The 17104-nt window shown below is 39.3% G+C and overlaps 1 protein-coding gene across 4 annotated transcripts in view; it reads right to left on the reverse strand.

The window, feature by feature from the left end:
• The window catches only part of SMAP1 (small ArfGAP 1), a 93246-nt gene that overhangs the window by 66751 nt on the left and 9391 nt on the right, over positions 1-17104 (reverse strand). The gene's annotated exons all lie outside the window — the stretch shown is intronic.

Below are 17104 nucleotides of genomic sequence, written 5' to 3' on the forward strand. Positions count from 1 at the left end.
CTCTTAGGAAATGCTTATACAGAGATTTGCAAAACCAGCTGATAAAAATATCCATCTAAGAATGTGGAAAACTGATTTTGTTCAGTATCCTTGATTTCTAAACTACCTTTTACAACCAAATGGATTTTCTAACAGAATCAGGCTGATTTACTAACCACCATTGTTTCTCAACTGTGCTGGCATTTTGAGACAGTTAAAGTATGCTGGCCTGAATTATCACATTGACACTTAGGATTTTTCTCTTGAAACTACTATTAATTCTCTAATTAAACACATTTATAGAATTTTATTCCAGCTCTGGACATCACCACTGTTAAAAATACTACTTTGAAGTCCATCTCGTTCTGAGCTCTAAGGAGTTAAAAGATTAAATAATTACCATCACAAGCAAGAAGGTATATTGAAGAGTTGGAAAACATTTCAAGCAGTTTTCTTCTGCTTTTGTATGACAAATGTACCCTCAGACCACTCCTGCAACTGCAGCTGTTTGCATTTCAATATCAATATATTGTATGAACACTTTCCTGGGACCTACAGAAGAGCTCCATGCTTCCCTCTCCTGATCTTTTGCTTAGGACTGTGTTGGTTTGAGCTGGCAAACACCCATGGAGCTGCTCATTCACTCTCCTCCCTACAGGGAGAAAAGAGCAGGAAGGTGAGAAGACTTGCAGACTGAGATAACAGTCTGCAAGTGAAGACTGCTTCACTTGTAAGTGAAGCAAAAATCGCAGACAAAAGGGGGGGAAAAAGAGAAGGAAGGATTTCTTCATTACTTCCCATGGCCAGGCAGTTGTCCAGCCACTTCCTAGAAAGCTGTGCTTCAGCACCCACAACACTTGTTTTGGACACCACTATAACCAAATTGTCCTTTCTTCCTTTCCTTGAGCATTTGTTGCTTGAGCACTTTATCACATGGCATAGAATGATCAATTCCAGTCAGCAGACATCTCAGCTGCATATCCTGCCCACCCGCTCAGCCTTTAAACTCTGGGGAACAGAACAAGAAAAGAAAAGCTCTGGTAGTGTTTAAGCACTGTTCAAGCAATAGCCAAAACAAGGAAATGGGAGAAGTCCTTTCAGTTAGACTCCATTCTTTATAGAATCGGTATTTGAAAATCCCAAGACACATTCACAGATCCCCACATTTGCTGCAAGAAGCATTACTCTTACTAGTGGAAATACTAGCAATATTTTGGGTAATCACTTAGCTTTTAATTTATCTTACTCAATATCTCAAAAAGTCAGAGCACTTGATGTCCACTGCTTGACCTTTAAGACCATAATCATTAAAATGACTGGCAGCCTTCAAATAAGTGCTACTATCATAAAATTAGATTTCAAGGGTCAAAAGATCTAGGAATTACTCACCCACCTAACACATTTTTTCCCATATGACAATTTTACATTACAACTACTACTAGTCAGGTAAGAATGGTAAGACTGTTTGCAATGTGTCTTAAATACTACAACAACTAGCAACCTATTGATCTGCCTTTTTATTTCCCCCTATAAAACACTACAGACACAAAATACTCTTACACTTGGTAGATTTATATTATGGGAAGGCCTCACTTAAAATTTATACCTCTTTTAGTTTTAGTGCTCCAGGATAGAGTTTTGCAGGTCATTTGCCTCAACCTATTAATCAACTTTCAGCTAAAATAGAGCACCAGAAGAAACTTAATTAAAAAACCTTCACAGCCATTCCACTAAGGGAGATCAAGTACCTGAGTTTATACAAAAGATTCATCTAGCCATGACAGTTTAGAAATAGGTAAGATAAAGTCTTGTGTACCCAACAGCTTCTGCAGTTTTCCCCTTGAAGTATAACCCATGTGTCTTCTGAAAACTGGAGCCAGTTTTGAACAGGTTACTACAGGGACACAAGGGGTTTAACTGTAGTACCTGTATGCTGTCCAACTTTCTATCCCTATAGGGTGTTTACACAACCACAATGAACTCTTTACCACGGATGAGTTTGTACAACTACACATCACATGAATTGCCTACTATTCAGGTACTGGAGATCCCAGACAGGTAAATTCTACATTAATGAGACAAGACCATAAGGAGGATTTGACATGACTGAAGTCTAAATAAATTAAGAGAGAGATTATTAATTGTAGTTAAAATATTGAAACTTCATTAACAAAACTTTGTTAACAAAAAGTAATACAACTTTTGAAGTAGATGGCTTTCTCCTAGAAAAGAGTAGTTTTGTATTTTCCCAAAAGCTCCAATTTCATTTATTAGTACTTATTTATGAAATAAATTTTGGAAATCAAATATGTTTAAGCAATGAAGGAACAAATTAAACAGTGGAATAACAGGCAAACCTGAGGCCAGACAAAAATATTCATGGGAAACCTCTGAATTTAATTCTGAGTAATGACAATATGCATTATTAAACACTTCAAATGAAAAATGTTTTCATTAATCCAAATCAATCATAACCACAGTTAAGCACTAGACAAGACCAACTATGCTTGACATAACCAGTCAACTAAAGCCTAGGCTGCAAACCTTTCTGTGTGAAAAATGTTCAACAGTAATTCAGAGCGATTCAATAAACAATTTACAGTTTTTTCAATTCTATATGAAGTCAGGATCCTTATTTCTGTACACAGTAAATATTTTGCACTAATAGAAATATTTACAGGTTTCTTTTTGTTGGGTTCTTAAAGATACATTTGGTTTCCTTTAGAAAAATTTTCAAGAGTAACCTGGTTTAACTGCTGTATATATTTTTGCTTACAATGGCTAGCCAATTAAAAAGATGGCTATTTGGCTTCAGAAATGAAGACTGGACATCAAGAATCTTGATGACTGTTATTTTATACTGTTTAAAACAACTTTGCATGTCATTAGTAATGTGACCTTACCTACCTAGAACTGCACTGTACACTGCAACTTCAGTCAGCCAATAATAACATGAAATGCTTGCCACGTTTGATGTAAGTTTTAATAGAATTGTAATTTTGTTCTTCTAAAAGCCATTTGAATTTTTACTAGAAGTGCCAATGTGCACTTCAGCAGCTTGCTGCACCACTCCAATATAAAAATAAAGTTACTTCTTCAGTCATCTAAGATCTAGACAACTGCTTGAAAATATTTTGAGTCTCTTTTATCCTTTACTAAAGTTAATTTTAGGAAAAAAGCCATAGGACTGAAAATGACCAATATTTATACTAGACTATATACTAGGATACTGTGAAGTCCCTGGAACACTGCCCAGCTGAGCAAAGGAATAAACTCCAGCAACCCAAAGACAGATTGCTGCTTCCAAGAGAAGAATAAATTTTCTTTTTCTTCATGCTAAACTTTCTTTGCCATATTTCTATACATCATTTACTGCTTAGACCTAAATTCCTATTTCAGTTCTTTTCTTAGCCAGTGGCTATGAAGGTGTGTGCTGTCTTCCAGAGAAATCATGACAAGCTCCTGAATACATTAGGTCACATACAATTTAAAGAATCCTTAAAATAACGAGGGTATTTTTTTTATGTGCACAAGGTTTATTGTGTGTATTTAGTCTTACTGACAACTGCAATTCAGTTGTCTTCATAAAAAGGAGTGATGAATTTTGACTGGAAATTTAAACACAATACACGTGCAAGTTTCTTGTAAGTGCTAAACAGAAAGGTGGATTTGAGCCATAGCTTCACAAAAATTAATTTGGAGTCTTGGCTCTTACATGTTAAATGAAAAACAAGCAACATTTCCCAATACTGGGCTTGGCTGGGATGGAGTTAACTTGCTGCATTGCAGCTCCTATGGAGATATGCTTTGGATTTGTGACCAAACAGTCTTGGTAACTGTAATGCTTTGGCTACAGCTGGATAGTGCTTGCAGAGTCAAGGATTGCTTTTCCATCCCTACCCAGCAGGCAGGGAGTGGGCAAGAGGCCAGGAGGGAAGAGTCAGGGACGTGAGACCCCAACTGACCAAAGGGACATCACAAATATGTATTAGAATTCAATCAGGTGCACAGAAACAGCATTAACTGTGACATATTTATGGTATTTAAGGAGTCCTTTATTAGAGACCATCTGGGCCCTAAGAATGAAATAAATACTTAGCCATCAAGAAACAATGTAGCCTGTTATATCTTTAAGTTTTCAGAGGTTTTAGGTAACTCATGAATTTAAGAAAAATCCTGGAGAGTTTACTTCTAGTTACAGTAGACTTCCATGCCACTATAGTTATTGTATGGAACCCACATTATCCCTACTCACAGAAATATCTACAGCTATTAAAAAACTGTGAACATTTCAAAAACCAACTTCAGCTGTTTAAAACTTAAGCCATAGAGAGCTTGAAAGCAATTTACATAATTTTAGATAAAACTCTTCAGATAAGTTGATTTCAAGCCAATTTTTAAATTGCCAAAAATGTTATCCAATCTCACATGCCATTCTTTCATTCTAAAGTGCACATCAAAGTGTGAATTTTGTGAAAAAGGCATCATTTTTACATATTCTCTGGTGAGGCTAAAGCTTTTCTCTCAACATATTTCAAAATCTTTCCCACTTTTCCCTCACACTTTCCTTTTTTCAGGATCCAATTTTTGATGACAGATTTCTCCTCCATATTATTTAAACTAGATTCATATCTTGCTCGTGCTTAAAAAAAGCCATACGTACGTTCGTGCACGTACTCCCAAATATCACTTTCTTCTCTGGTCCCATTAACTCACTCAGAAATGACCATGTGTTCTGCTCCACTGTTTTAGAATAAGCTGATTGAAGAAGCCACCATCAAAATTCACACATTGCTGACAAACTCTCCTAATGCACTTCTACACAATTCAACCATCTATTTGTGAGTACAGCTGACAAACATCTTTGGGCAAGAATAATGATGGGAATTTTAATGCTGAAACTGGTATAGTGCATTTTCAAAGGAAATAATACACAAAGTACATTAGTGTTCATATGTCCAAGATTTAAGTTTTACTCCAACTGCTCTGGTTTTATTTTGCATAGCACATGCATAGTACTGCATCAGGTACAAAACAAGGCTTACATGGTACAGTTCATTTAAAATGCTGAGGAAAAAGTCCTTTCATCACCATTACAAAAAATGTGAACTAACAGTACTGACAGTATATGAATCCAAGCAGTCAATAAGTGTGAAATGTGAAACATTGCTTTAGCTCTCCATTTGATTAGTTAAAAGTTTTTTTAACTGTTTTCAACACCTCAGTCAACACTCTGTCTTCTACTCAACTTCCACCTGCAGTAAGAAATTAGCAAGAAATATTATACACTATCAGGCAAGACTGGCCCAGAGTGGGAGAACCTGCCACATGAACATGCTAGGAAAAAAAAAAAAAAAAGGGAAAAAAAAAAAGGGAAAAGGAAATTTAAAAAAAGCAAGCAGTGGAGACCAGAGCAAACTAAAAAGAGGCAAAAGAAAATGAAAGGTATTTGAACATGATGTAACTGGGAGACATCCACTAAAGAGCAAGAATAATTTCAGTGGAGATTTGACTATCAAGTCGAATGATGATGGCTGCTTTCCTCATTACACCAATTCAGATTTTCCTTCCTTCCATGAGTCCCCCACGGTCTGTTCAGCTTTCTGCAACTGCAGTTAATACTGCAACACTCCTTTTGCTCAATACAGGTCCTGACCCCTCTCACGAAACATCTTAAGTTATAGAGAGAACACAGAGGTCTGAATTGGAGTGAAAAAAGCAATCATGAAGCCTTTCAATTTTACACGTGTTGTTAAAGGGAAGGACAACCATTTTACATCTCAGCAAATAATTCTGAATCCTTTACAATATGTGCATAAAACCAGCTTACCAGGAAACTAATAAGTTTTGAGACAAAGTTTTAAATGAAAAAGCTTGTCAAAACTAGTTTTAAATATGATTTGTATGATAGAGGCACATAAACACAAAGCTAGTTTTCACTTTACATTCTTGCAGTTACGAGTTAGAAAGTCAACAAGGAAGGAAGCCAAGAATTACACATAACAGAGTACTAACTTTGCATCTCTAATATTGTCTGTAGCAAATTTATCTTGGGACAACATCTTTCAAGATTTCTGACAGACTACAATTCCTTTTTTCTCTCAACAGCACCCTGCCTGTCCTTTACCCATAAGTGCAGTGAAGTTACTTTAACTCTCATTTGTTTCCCCTAATCTGGCTGCTGTTTGACAGACTTGATTTCCCAAAGAACTGGCTCCATCTTGTGGAACAGAGAATTAACTACAAGAAAATGCTCACAGCTGACTCATCCCGAGTGGTTGTTAAGCAGTTCTCAAAAACTATCACTTTTGGCCAAAGAAAGCCTCAGTATTTGCATCAATCCAAGCATACCCATGCAATGCTCTCTCTCTTTGCATGACTCCCACACCCAATTCATACTGCTCAAGTGTTCTGCTACTCGAGATTTCAATTAAGTTAGGAAAGAATATATTTCGAAAATATCTAACTTCTCCAAGCTGAAATACAAATAAAGATTGTGAACAGGAGACAAGCACCCTTTCTTAGCAGGTAGAGAGAAAAGAAGGAAAACAAGTAAGCAGCAGTTATATTTTATGTAATTTATATTTTATGTAATTCAATTCAATACAAGAAGATCAGAGTCAACACAAAACAGTCACTTCTCCAGTGGTTACTCAGGGAAGAATAAAAGAACAATACAAAACTTACAAAGATTTCTCCAAGTTTCTCTGTTCAAAATATAACACATTAGAGACAGCAATTAAATCAAAATAATACTGAAATGCTCCAAACAAATAATTTACTATCATGCTTTTTCAGTCTAATCCTGTTGGTTCAAAGACCATGTCTTACTAATTTCATTGGCAGTTGCTTAGTTTTTCATACAAAAGGGAGATCCACTATCTCCATTTCTGATTGACAGACTCCTGGGCTCAATGGGGTGGGGGATTGAAACAAATCCTCCAAGAAAACAGCACCCACCCACCCCCAAGATGAAAAGCTTAATTGCAATGTTAATGTCCATTGAAAGACTTTGTGAATTAAGCAAACCTTTGAAAGAACAAAAGATCTTGCATAAAGATCTTGAAGTAAAGGAAATCATGTAAGAACCACAGTACAAGAACCTTTATTCTACGAAATATTCTTCAAGGCCCTTGAACCTTAAGTCTTTTGAGACTACTGATAAAGCACTATTTACTCATCACCTGATCCACTGAATTAGTTTCTGATTAAACAGAATAAATAGCCTGAAGCATGTTCTCACGTCACATCTACTCCAACATTAACCATAACTTCCTTTACAGTAAAAGAAGTTTCCTTGCTTTATTTCCATACCCATGACTGGGAAAACTGCACAAGCTCAGTCTTTATGTGCTTTTAAGGTGTCAAAGTATGCAGCAAAATACTTTTTTATATAAACAGAGGCAACAAAGGACATAAATGGTAGCTGTTAGCAGTCTCACAGCTGGTGCAGTACACCTGTGTTCAGAGAGTCAAGACCAGAATTTGAGAACTTAAAATTTACCACATTTAGAAAAGCGTGACAGGAGCTTGAACAATAACTGTTTCTAACAGGCTGTTTTCATATTTTAAAAAAAGTCAAACTCAACAGCATGAAATTGTTCTGAAGGCAGACAACTCAAGCACACTGTTCCAGAGCCCAGCTGAATAGCAGCTAGATTCATGTGGTTTAAGGTATACTGCAGGAACAGTGGGAAGCCTTAGAATCATTACTTAGCTATTTTTAGCCAGTGTCTCATAGGTAGTAGAGTTTCATGGACAGAATTCCTGCAAGTTTGTCTTTTGCTTTGGATAACCATTTTTCATTAAAGCCATCAAAAAACCCATTAAGTGCAGATCTCTTCATAACTCCAAATAGGCTCTGTAGAAGTATAATGAATTAAACTCTTCCCCTGCACAACTCTGTCCCACCTCTGTAAGTCAGACAGAGAAATACATATCAGTTTCAATTATTCCTTCAGCTCACTTATTCACTTGCCTCTGTAGCATCAAAAAGCATTTCAAAGAAATGTCAAGGGTTGTATCAAGCCTCACCTAGAAAAGAAGTACAGTGACACAAATGTTCCTTCAATTCTATGTTTAAGCCACAAAATCAAGTGGCTTTAACAACAGCAACTTTAATTCTGGAATGCATCCAAGCATCCAAGTAATTTCAAACAGCTTTATACAGTAAATTTAGTGTGGAATATGCAAGTGCAGTTTGTAAATCAGAGGACTGGTTGGTTACATTAGCTATTGGAGATACACAGGTAATGTCAGTTTATTCTTGAAATGAACAGGTCTTTTTCTTGTCTAACAGCTGTTTGGCACAAGCAATCTAGTAAGATGACAAAATGAAAGAATTTTGTTTCACCTTATTAACGGATTCCTTTTCCAAAATAAAGTAATTTTATCAACTATTAGTTGACTATAGGACATAAAAGCTAAGTTGTGGAATAAAATACAACGTTTAGAGTTCAGCATAAAGTTATATACACAAATACACAGTTGATGCCTCCTCATGTAAATTACAAGAAAAAGGAGATTTTTTTTTGAGAATTGCCCTCCAAAGACCTCCTATTTATCTTAGGAATCAGATGACAGAATTTAAAAAGAACATCTACCTCATTAGAACACTTATTTTCAATGAAAATATCAACATAACTGAGTGTTTTGCAAGGAAACTTCATTTAAAACCATCTCCCAAAGGCTGCATTCCTGACTTGGAAGTACTTCACACCTCAGATTGCACCCATCCCCACACAAGTCAGGTAAGCAGAATCATAATCAACTTCTGAACTGTCAACAGAGCAGCTCCTGACCTTGGCTGGCAACCACGCCTGGACAGCCTGAGCCCGTGTTGGTGACTGTACAGGAGAACACAAGCACAGGACACAGCCAGAGCACTCCTACCAGCCTGGCGGCTGCTACAGCACCCTTTGGAAAGAAAAGTCAGTGCCCCAAATATCAGAGATGACAGGGGTGCCAGCCCTGCTACATTCAATAACCAACAGCCTCAGAAATAAAATTTCAATTTGGCTAAGGGGTAGCACTCCAATTTTATCCTGCCTGCTCACTCGTGAAGAGAAAGACTGCTTGTGTCAGAGTTCAGGCTGCAAGAATAAGGTGTGCAAGCTGTCATTTCCTGTTAGCAGCATTTGGTGCTTTCTAAAAAAGTCAGGGTTATGTAGCGTATTACAGTATTAGTAGGAAGCTTCTCGAGCAGGTCTTGACTGCAATTCTTCCCTTTTCAGCAAGGAAATGCTAAAACACTGTTTAAAGTTTACAATTTATATTCCTCTTATATGCAGAAATAAAAGGAAAATGGACAACAGTGAGCTCTTACAAAATGTTTTCATAAGCTGATAGCTAAGCATTAAGTAAAAGCATCACTAAAAAGAAAAAGAAATTTATAAACCTATACTATTCTGTTAGGATTCTGTTAGGATGTAATAACCCCTCTGCACACCCAGGCAAAGGACAAAGATTATATAAACACCTGCTTCAAAAAAAAAAAACCCTTCAGTCAGTAATTAAAGTTCTTCCTTTAACTATGACAAAAACCTCAGAGATAGGATTTGCTTGCCAGACAGGCTTATCATGTAGCCTGTTTGCCATAAACAAGAATGAACCTTTCTCTAGCAGAGACATTATCTAGCAATTGCATTAATCAGTTTTCCTTTACTTTTTTCCCCAAATATAACTGAAGAGATCCTTAAATAAATATTCCAAAACTGTACAAGCTCTGTGCAGTCCCCAATGACTCCAGGGATGTGCTTTCTGGTACATAACAAAGATGGTAAATGAACTCCCATAACCCCTCCAACAAGCAACTAAATTTGATAAAAGATGCAGAGAAACCAGAGATTGAAGCTTCTTTATCCAAGAGCCATAGAATCAGAGTCTTTAAGGTTGGAAAAGACATTTTAAAGTTCCACCATTAACCAAACAGGGCCAAGTACCTCGTCTACCTGCACTTTAATACTTCCAGGGATGATGATGATTCAGCACTTCAGGCAGTGGAGCTGGGCAGCCTGTTCCAATGCCTGACCAACTTTTCAGTGAAGAAATCTTCCCCAATATCTAATCTATACCTTCCCTGGCACCAAGGCCACTTTCTCCTGTCCTGGCACTGGCTGCCTGGGATAAAGGGCCAACCTTCACCTGGCTACCTCCTTTCAAAGAGCTGATTGAGTGATTAGAGCTCCCCTTAGCATCCTCCCCTCGCCACTAAACAACCTGCAGCTCCCTCAGCTGCTCCTCACAGGACTTGCATTCCAGACCCTTCACCAGCTCTGCTGCCCTTCTCTAGACTCACTCCAGCACCTCAGTGTCCTTCTTGCAGTGAGGGGCCCAGAACTGGACACAGGATTTGAGGTGCAGCCCCACCAGTGCCAAGCAAAGAGGCACAATCCCTGCCCTGCTCCTGCTGGCCACACTGTGGCTGATAGAGGCCAGGATGCCACTGGCCTCCTTGGGCACACCCTGGCTCACGTTCAGCTGCTGCCAACCGGCACCTCCAGGTCCTCTTCCATCAGGCAGCTGGTAGCACTGCAGGGCATTGTTGTGACCCAAGGGCAGGACCCAGCTCCTGGCCTTGCTGATTCTCACACAACTGACCTCAGCCCATGGAGAGACCCTGTTGAGATTCCTCTGTGGAGCCTTCCTGCCTCCTTCCAGCAAATCAACACCCCCACCCAATTTGGTATCATCTGTAAATTGACTGAGGGTGCACTCAAGACACTCATCCAGACCATTGATAGAGATACTAAACAGGACTGGACCAAAGACTGAGCCCTGGGGTACCCCATGAGTGACCAGATGGATGTGACTCCATTCACCCCCCAGTCAGTTTATACTGAGCAAAAAATACACCTGTTCCAGCAGCCATGAGCAGGCAAAGTAAAGTGCCAAATTTCAGCCTCTAGACAGTAGAAATATCCTGAAATCATCTATAATGACCAGCCAGATTGTTTCATGTACCAATCCTCTCTGCTATATTCGTTTGTGTGGGGATGAAGTTTATTTTCTTCATAGAAAGCCCTACGTGGTGTGTTCTGAATCAGAGACCAAATCAGTGTCAATAACACACCAATGTTTTAGCTATTGCTGAGCAGTGCTTACATTATAACATTGAGGCCTTTTCTGCTCCTCAGACTGTCCTGCCAGTGAGGAGGCTGGGGGTGAGCAAAAGGCCAGAAGGGGACACAGCTGAGACATCTGACCCCATCTGACCAAAGGGACATGGCATATAACACTGTGCTCAGCAAGAAAAACTGGAGTATGAAGGAGGAAGAGACATTTGGAGTGAGTAACTACATAACTATTACGTGTGATGGAACTGCTTTCCTGGAGAAGGCTGAACACCCACCTGCTGATGCTAAGTAGTGAATTAATTCCTTATTTTGCCTTGCTTGTGGGCACAGTTCTAAATCTTACTCTTCTGAGTCTCTGCCATCCCACTGGCATCCACATCCACAAAATCCACATCCACTGCAGATATTAATCTACATTCCTCCTCTACATACTGTCTCACTTCCTCTTCAGGTTATGTAGAATTGATCAAGCAGATTTTTAGGCTGCACCATTCATGTCTTTCCTACAGAGAGCTCATTGGCCCACCCTCAAACACTAATATACCACAGTTCTCAGGCACAGGAACAGCGTACCTCGCAAATGCATCTCTGGTCTTGACCCCTGAGTTTACTGTAACAATATTGTCAATCTTCAGAGCAGAACTTGCAGTGGAGCTCAGGGTACTAAATTAACAGAAGACCAGGGAAAAGAATAGGCTGAAGAGGACAAGCAGAATCACACCTTTTCTCCACTTGAAGCTCCAGTGTCATAGACACAAACCCTTCCCACAAATGCCCTGCACGTCAGGGTAGCTACACCCCAATACTGCACTCTGCCCAAGTCTCAGCAAATGGATCACACCTTGGAATGCTTCAATATCCCTCCCTGAATCTAGGTTTGAGCCAATCCACACAACTGAAGGTATCTATGCTCTGTGAGATCTATCTTTTAAAGAGCAGGTGTTAACTTCTGTATTTTCTCAGTCAGTGAACAAAGGAACTATAATCTAGGCATAAATGGACTTCCTGAGGTCACTTAGATTAACTTCATATTTCAATCAGATCTAATTAGATCATGCTGCTTAGGGCTTTGTTCAGCTGTTTTGAACAACTCTAAGGCATATTTCACCAACTCTTTGAGGAAAAACTCAGTCCAGTATTTGAAAATTTTGTCATTTTTAACTACAAAGTAACTTATTTATATCCAATTCAAATGAATCGTGCCACACATTCAAGGCTTAAATGTGCTTTGCATTTTTCTAATGGCATCTTCTTGCTTCCTAAAACTAAACTGGTCTACTGCATGATGATACTAAATTAAATATAATTCAAACTAACACAGTTAAACATTCCAGCATGACAGACAATCATCAATACTCAGACATCATTATATCAGCTACATGTGACTGAGAAAGGAAAGAAAAAATTTACTTTTAAGTAGTGCTCTTCACAGCTGATTTAACTAGATTTGTGTTTCAAAAAAATGGAGAGAAAGTTGGAGGGTTTTTTGCGCAAGTTATTTTTCCAAAGGGATCTTCTGTATTTTGTGTAGAAAATAAGTTGTAGCTGTACAGTATTTTTCCTCAAAATATCATTTTCTTCAGATGCCAGAAGAGAAATGGAATACAATACCAAAGTAGTAGCTGCATTCAGTCTGGAATACAGACTTGTGATTATGGGTTCACAGCAGGATTAAGGTTGCTTGAGAAGTTATCAATTCTCCAAATGTGCTCTCAAAACTTTGCAAGCCTCTCAGGCATGAAAGCCTGGATCGGTCGTATTTTTCAAATTCTCACTTAAGACCAAACACTTGACAGAATCCTTTTGTTCCACAAACACATTTTTGGAGTAACCTTTTTAAAGCAGGACTCCATGAACACCCAGAAAGCTCCACAGAAATCTCAGTGAAAAAGACAAGTATCAAAGGGTATTTAGCATCCATCACTTCTTTCAGAAGTTGCTTGCTCTATGCTGCAGAACACCTAGAAAATGGAACCAAGGCTTCACAGTCTTTATTAATGAGAATGACAGTTACTTTGTACTTAGAACACACAAGAAACCCTCAGCAGTTGTGGTGCATAAACCTTGTCTGGTCATCATGTACCCACCAAAGAGAAGAAAATTAGATAAAAACACCCATGGGGCAAGATAAAGGCAGTTTAATAAAGAAAAGCAAAGACCATATGCAGAAGTAAGAAGAAAAATATTTATTCTCCTATCAGCAGGTGATATTCACTTCCTAGGAAGCGAGGTCTCAGTAAACAGTTGGTTGCTCTGGAAGACAAACACCCTAACAACAAAACCTCCCCATTCCCCTGCTTCCTCTAAGCTTTTGCTTTGTCACTTCTTACAGCCTATCCCTTGGGTTTGTTTGGGTCAGCTGTCCTGGCTACATCCCCTGGCAAACTTTCACCCACCTGCAGCCCAGTGGCCTTCAGGGGAGGCTAAAGAGAGCCTTGATGCTGCACTTGTACTGCTCAGCACCAGCTGAAACACTGGTGTGTCATCAACACCCCTCTAGAGCTGCAAAGCACAGCACCACGAGTGCTGCTATGGAAAGTTACCCCCCTCTCAGCCAACCCCAGTACAGCAGCTCAAGGCATCTAATGTTGAGGATAACCCAGGTATCACTTGGCAATGAGGACACAGACCAAAAAGCCTGCACTCAGTGTCTTACTGACACGCCTCTTTGGTTTCACCCCTGCTGAAGTGCTCAAGAAGATCTAAAGGATGCACATAAAGTGTGGCATTTGCCATGTTTAAAGGGATATTTCTGTCATTCTACAGATAACAGACAACTGAACAAATACCCCATGCATACACACCTTAATAGGATAATCAGTCCCTATATTATAAAAGCATAATTGCTTATCAATACATTGGTTGCTTCTATAAATTGTTATGAATGACAAATTTAAAGCCACATGCCTTCAGCACACATTGCCAGGAGCTTATTTCAAATGATCATCCATTCCAGATTGTCCCTCACTGCCATGTTTTGAATCCACCCACAAGTTCAGCTGCATCATGTAACCTGGTATTTTTGAATGCATTTTGCAGAATTTCTTATAGGACTACTACTGCCTTTAATCCTACCAATGAGGTCCTGTACTATGAAACTTTATTCAGTTCCATTCAAAGACTTCAGTAAAAAATGCATTAGATTCTTGTGTAGCAATCAATAGCTCAATGTGGAATATTGCATTCCTTTTCTCATCCATACAAGAGAAAAAGTTACCTACTCCATTTTTTTTCTTCTTTTTTAAACAAAAAATCATAGCCTGACACAGCTTTTAGAGAAAGAATTGCTCCTTCACCAAACCACACCTGCAAAGTCAGTTGCTTGGCAACATTGCCTCCAACTCACATGGCTGTCCACAGCTCCACTCTGGCAGGCACTGAGCTACAGCCTCTACCTCTTTTTTCTCCATCTTCTACCAGAAACAAACACCTTTCCTGAAGAGAGGAAAGGGGCAATTGACAGTTTAAGGCTACTGAGACAGGCAGAACACAAACACCACACAGATGAGCTTCCCCCATAAAACTTGTCACGAAGTCCATAAGCTACAACATCAGCACTCTATATCTACATCTACCACAGACTTGCAGCACAAGGATGTTCTCTGTTCCTTTCAAGTTCTTCCTCCTCTGCAGATTGTTACCTCAGAGCAGAAAAGCATCTGGCTTCTCTGCTCAGAGGAAGACACATCTCATCAGTATTTTGGATAAGCAGGAAACAAGGCAGGAACTCAGGTTCTCTTGATTGGGTTGTTTCATAGCACTGGGCAGGAGTTGCTTGAGAATATGTACTCAGACATACAAGTTTATCATGTAATAGAAAGCAAAAAGTGATCAAGATAAGACAGTGGAAGATAAGCAGGAGTTAGCAGTATATCACATAATCATAGTCTACTGTAAACAAAGATGAATATATAGAGGTATACATTTAAATTTTAAATTTGTCAAGTTATCACTAAAACAATAAAGCAGTTTTGTTTGAATGGATTTTTATGAAGCCATTCAAGAGAAAAATGTTAAGAGAACTAATATTGCTCAAGCTCTCAAACATTAATCAAGTAAGAGGCCAGAACTGAAGAAAACCAGGAATCTGTAGTAAGTTTTGTAGATCCGTAGAATCTTTTTTGCCCCAGTCTTCCAGAGGGAAATCTCTGTTAGTCATAACATGGAGTTCAAACCAATAGCTTTAAGATCCAGGGAAATTTCTGACACAAGGGACACTCGCTCTAAGCAACTTCCTACCAGCCCTACAGAGCAGTTAAAGTTGTGAAGTTATTCTCCTAGCTAGACTTAAACATTTCAGCCAAACACAATATATGAGTAACCCTTTTACCATAGCATCTCAATTTGCTTTAAATGGCTAGATTTGGTCCTTTTTGTCTCTGGATGCACAAACCACAGGAAGATTTCTGTATTTCTTGAAAACTCAAAACTCTACTACAGTCTGTACTTACTACTGTTTAATCACTTTCTCATAAAGGACTTCAACTTTAAACAACCTGCTTTGAATTGACCTAGACTGAAGTGTGCCCACTGGGGAGAAAGAGGAAAAAAATTACATGGTATCTGCAGTGGGACTCCATATCAGCTTGTAAGTGATACAACAACTGAAATGGATGTGAAGTAGCAGAGACTGGAAGGGACCCTAGAAGATGAGCTAGTGCAAGCCCTGGTGGTCAGAGCACAGAGAATGCAGCAGGTCACTTAGGGCTGTTCCCAGTCAGATTGTTGGAGCTTCCACATTGCATGCTCCACAGCTTCTCCAGGTAACCTGATCCTATTAAGCCTTTCCTGGAGAAAAAAAACAAAACCAGAAAAACACACACGCACATAAAAAAACCCAAAAACAAACAACCCTCCCCCACCCCAAAACAAAAAAAGAACCCCTCAAAACAAAACAGAACAAAGAAAAAAAACACAGAAAACCAAACAAAAACAAAACAAGCAAAAAAACCACAACAAAAAACCTTCTTATCTTTCAGTGGAACCTCCTGTATTTTCATTTTCATTCATTGCCTTTTGGTCCTATCACTAGATATCCCAGACAAGTCTGCCTCCATCATCTTTACTTTCTGTCACCAGGTATTTATTATACACATGCATAAGAACCCCCCAGCAGTCTTCTCCAGGTTAAACAATCTCAGTGCCCTTAGCCTCTCCTGACTGTGTAAGGCACATTGACCTTCCCCTTCATGCCACTTTGCTAGGCTTGCCCAGTCTGTCCCTGTTTCCTTCTGGAGCCCAGGTTGGGACAGCACTCCAGATGCAATCTCACCAGTGCTGAGGAAAGGATCTCCTGCCCCCACATACTGACCACTCTCTTCTGGAAACTCAGTCCAAGATGTCTTGGTGGCAAGGGTGCATTACTGATTCATGACAATTTTTGATCCACAGTATCTCTTTTGCACTGCCAACATCCCCTCCCTAGGGACAGAGCTTTGCATTTCCCTTTGTTGAACTTCCTAACATTCCTGTTGGCTCATTTCTTCCACGTGTTCACTTGCCTGCTCCCAAGTAGCAGCACATCCATCTGGTTTATCAACCACTCCTCCCAGCTTTGCATCCCATCAGGTTTGCCAAGGGAGGGGTCTATCCGGTCACACAGGTTATTAATGAAGATGTTAAACAGTGCTGGCCTCAAGAACAATCCCTGAGCTACACCAAAAGGGACTGGCCTCCCATTGACCTTTAGGATGCTGATCACCACCCTGAGCCTGGCATTTTAGCCTCTAAGCTATTTTCAGTCCACCTCACTGTGTCTTTATCCAGAAAGCATTTCACCAACTTACCAAAGAAGTTACAAGACAGTTTCCAAAGCCCCATGAAAGGTCAAGGTAAGAAAACACTCACTGTTCTCATCCACCAAGCTGGTCATCTTGCTTGGTTCAGTGTGGAAGGCTGTTATCAGGTTGGTCACATTACAGCCCCTTGATTAATCCATACCAACTACTGCCCATCATTTTTCTTCATGTGTTTTCAGAATTCTTTGGTCTGTCATTTTTCCAGGAACAAAGGCAAAGCAGACTGGCTTGCGGTTCCCTAGACGTTCCTTC

This window comes from Agelaius tricolor, unplaced genomic scaffold (genome assembly GCF_023055355.1).
Source record: "Agelaius tricolor isolate 1412-34295 unplaced genomic scaffold, bAgeTri1.0.p SCAF_1, whole genome shotgun sequence".
In the NCBI taxonomy this organism is placed as follows: domain Eukaryota; kingdom Metazoa; phylum Chordata; class Aves; order Passeriformes; family Icteridae; genus Agelaius; species Agelaius tricolor.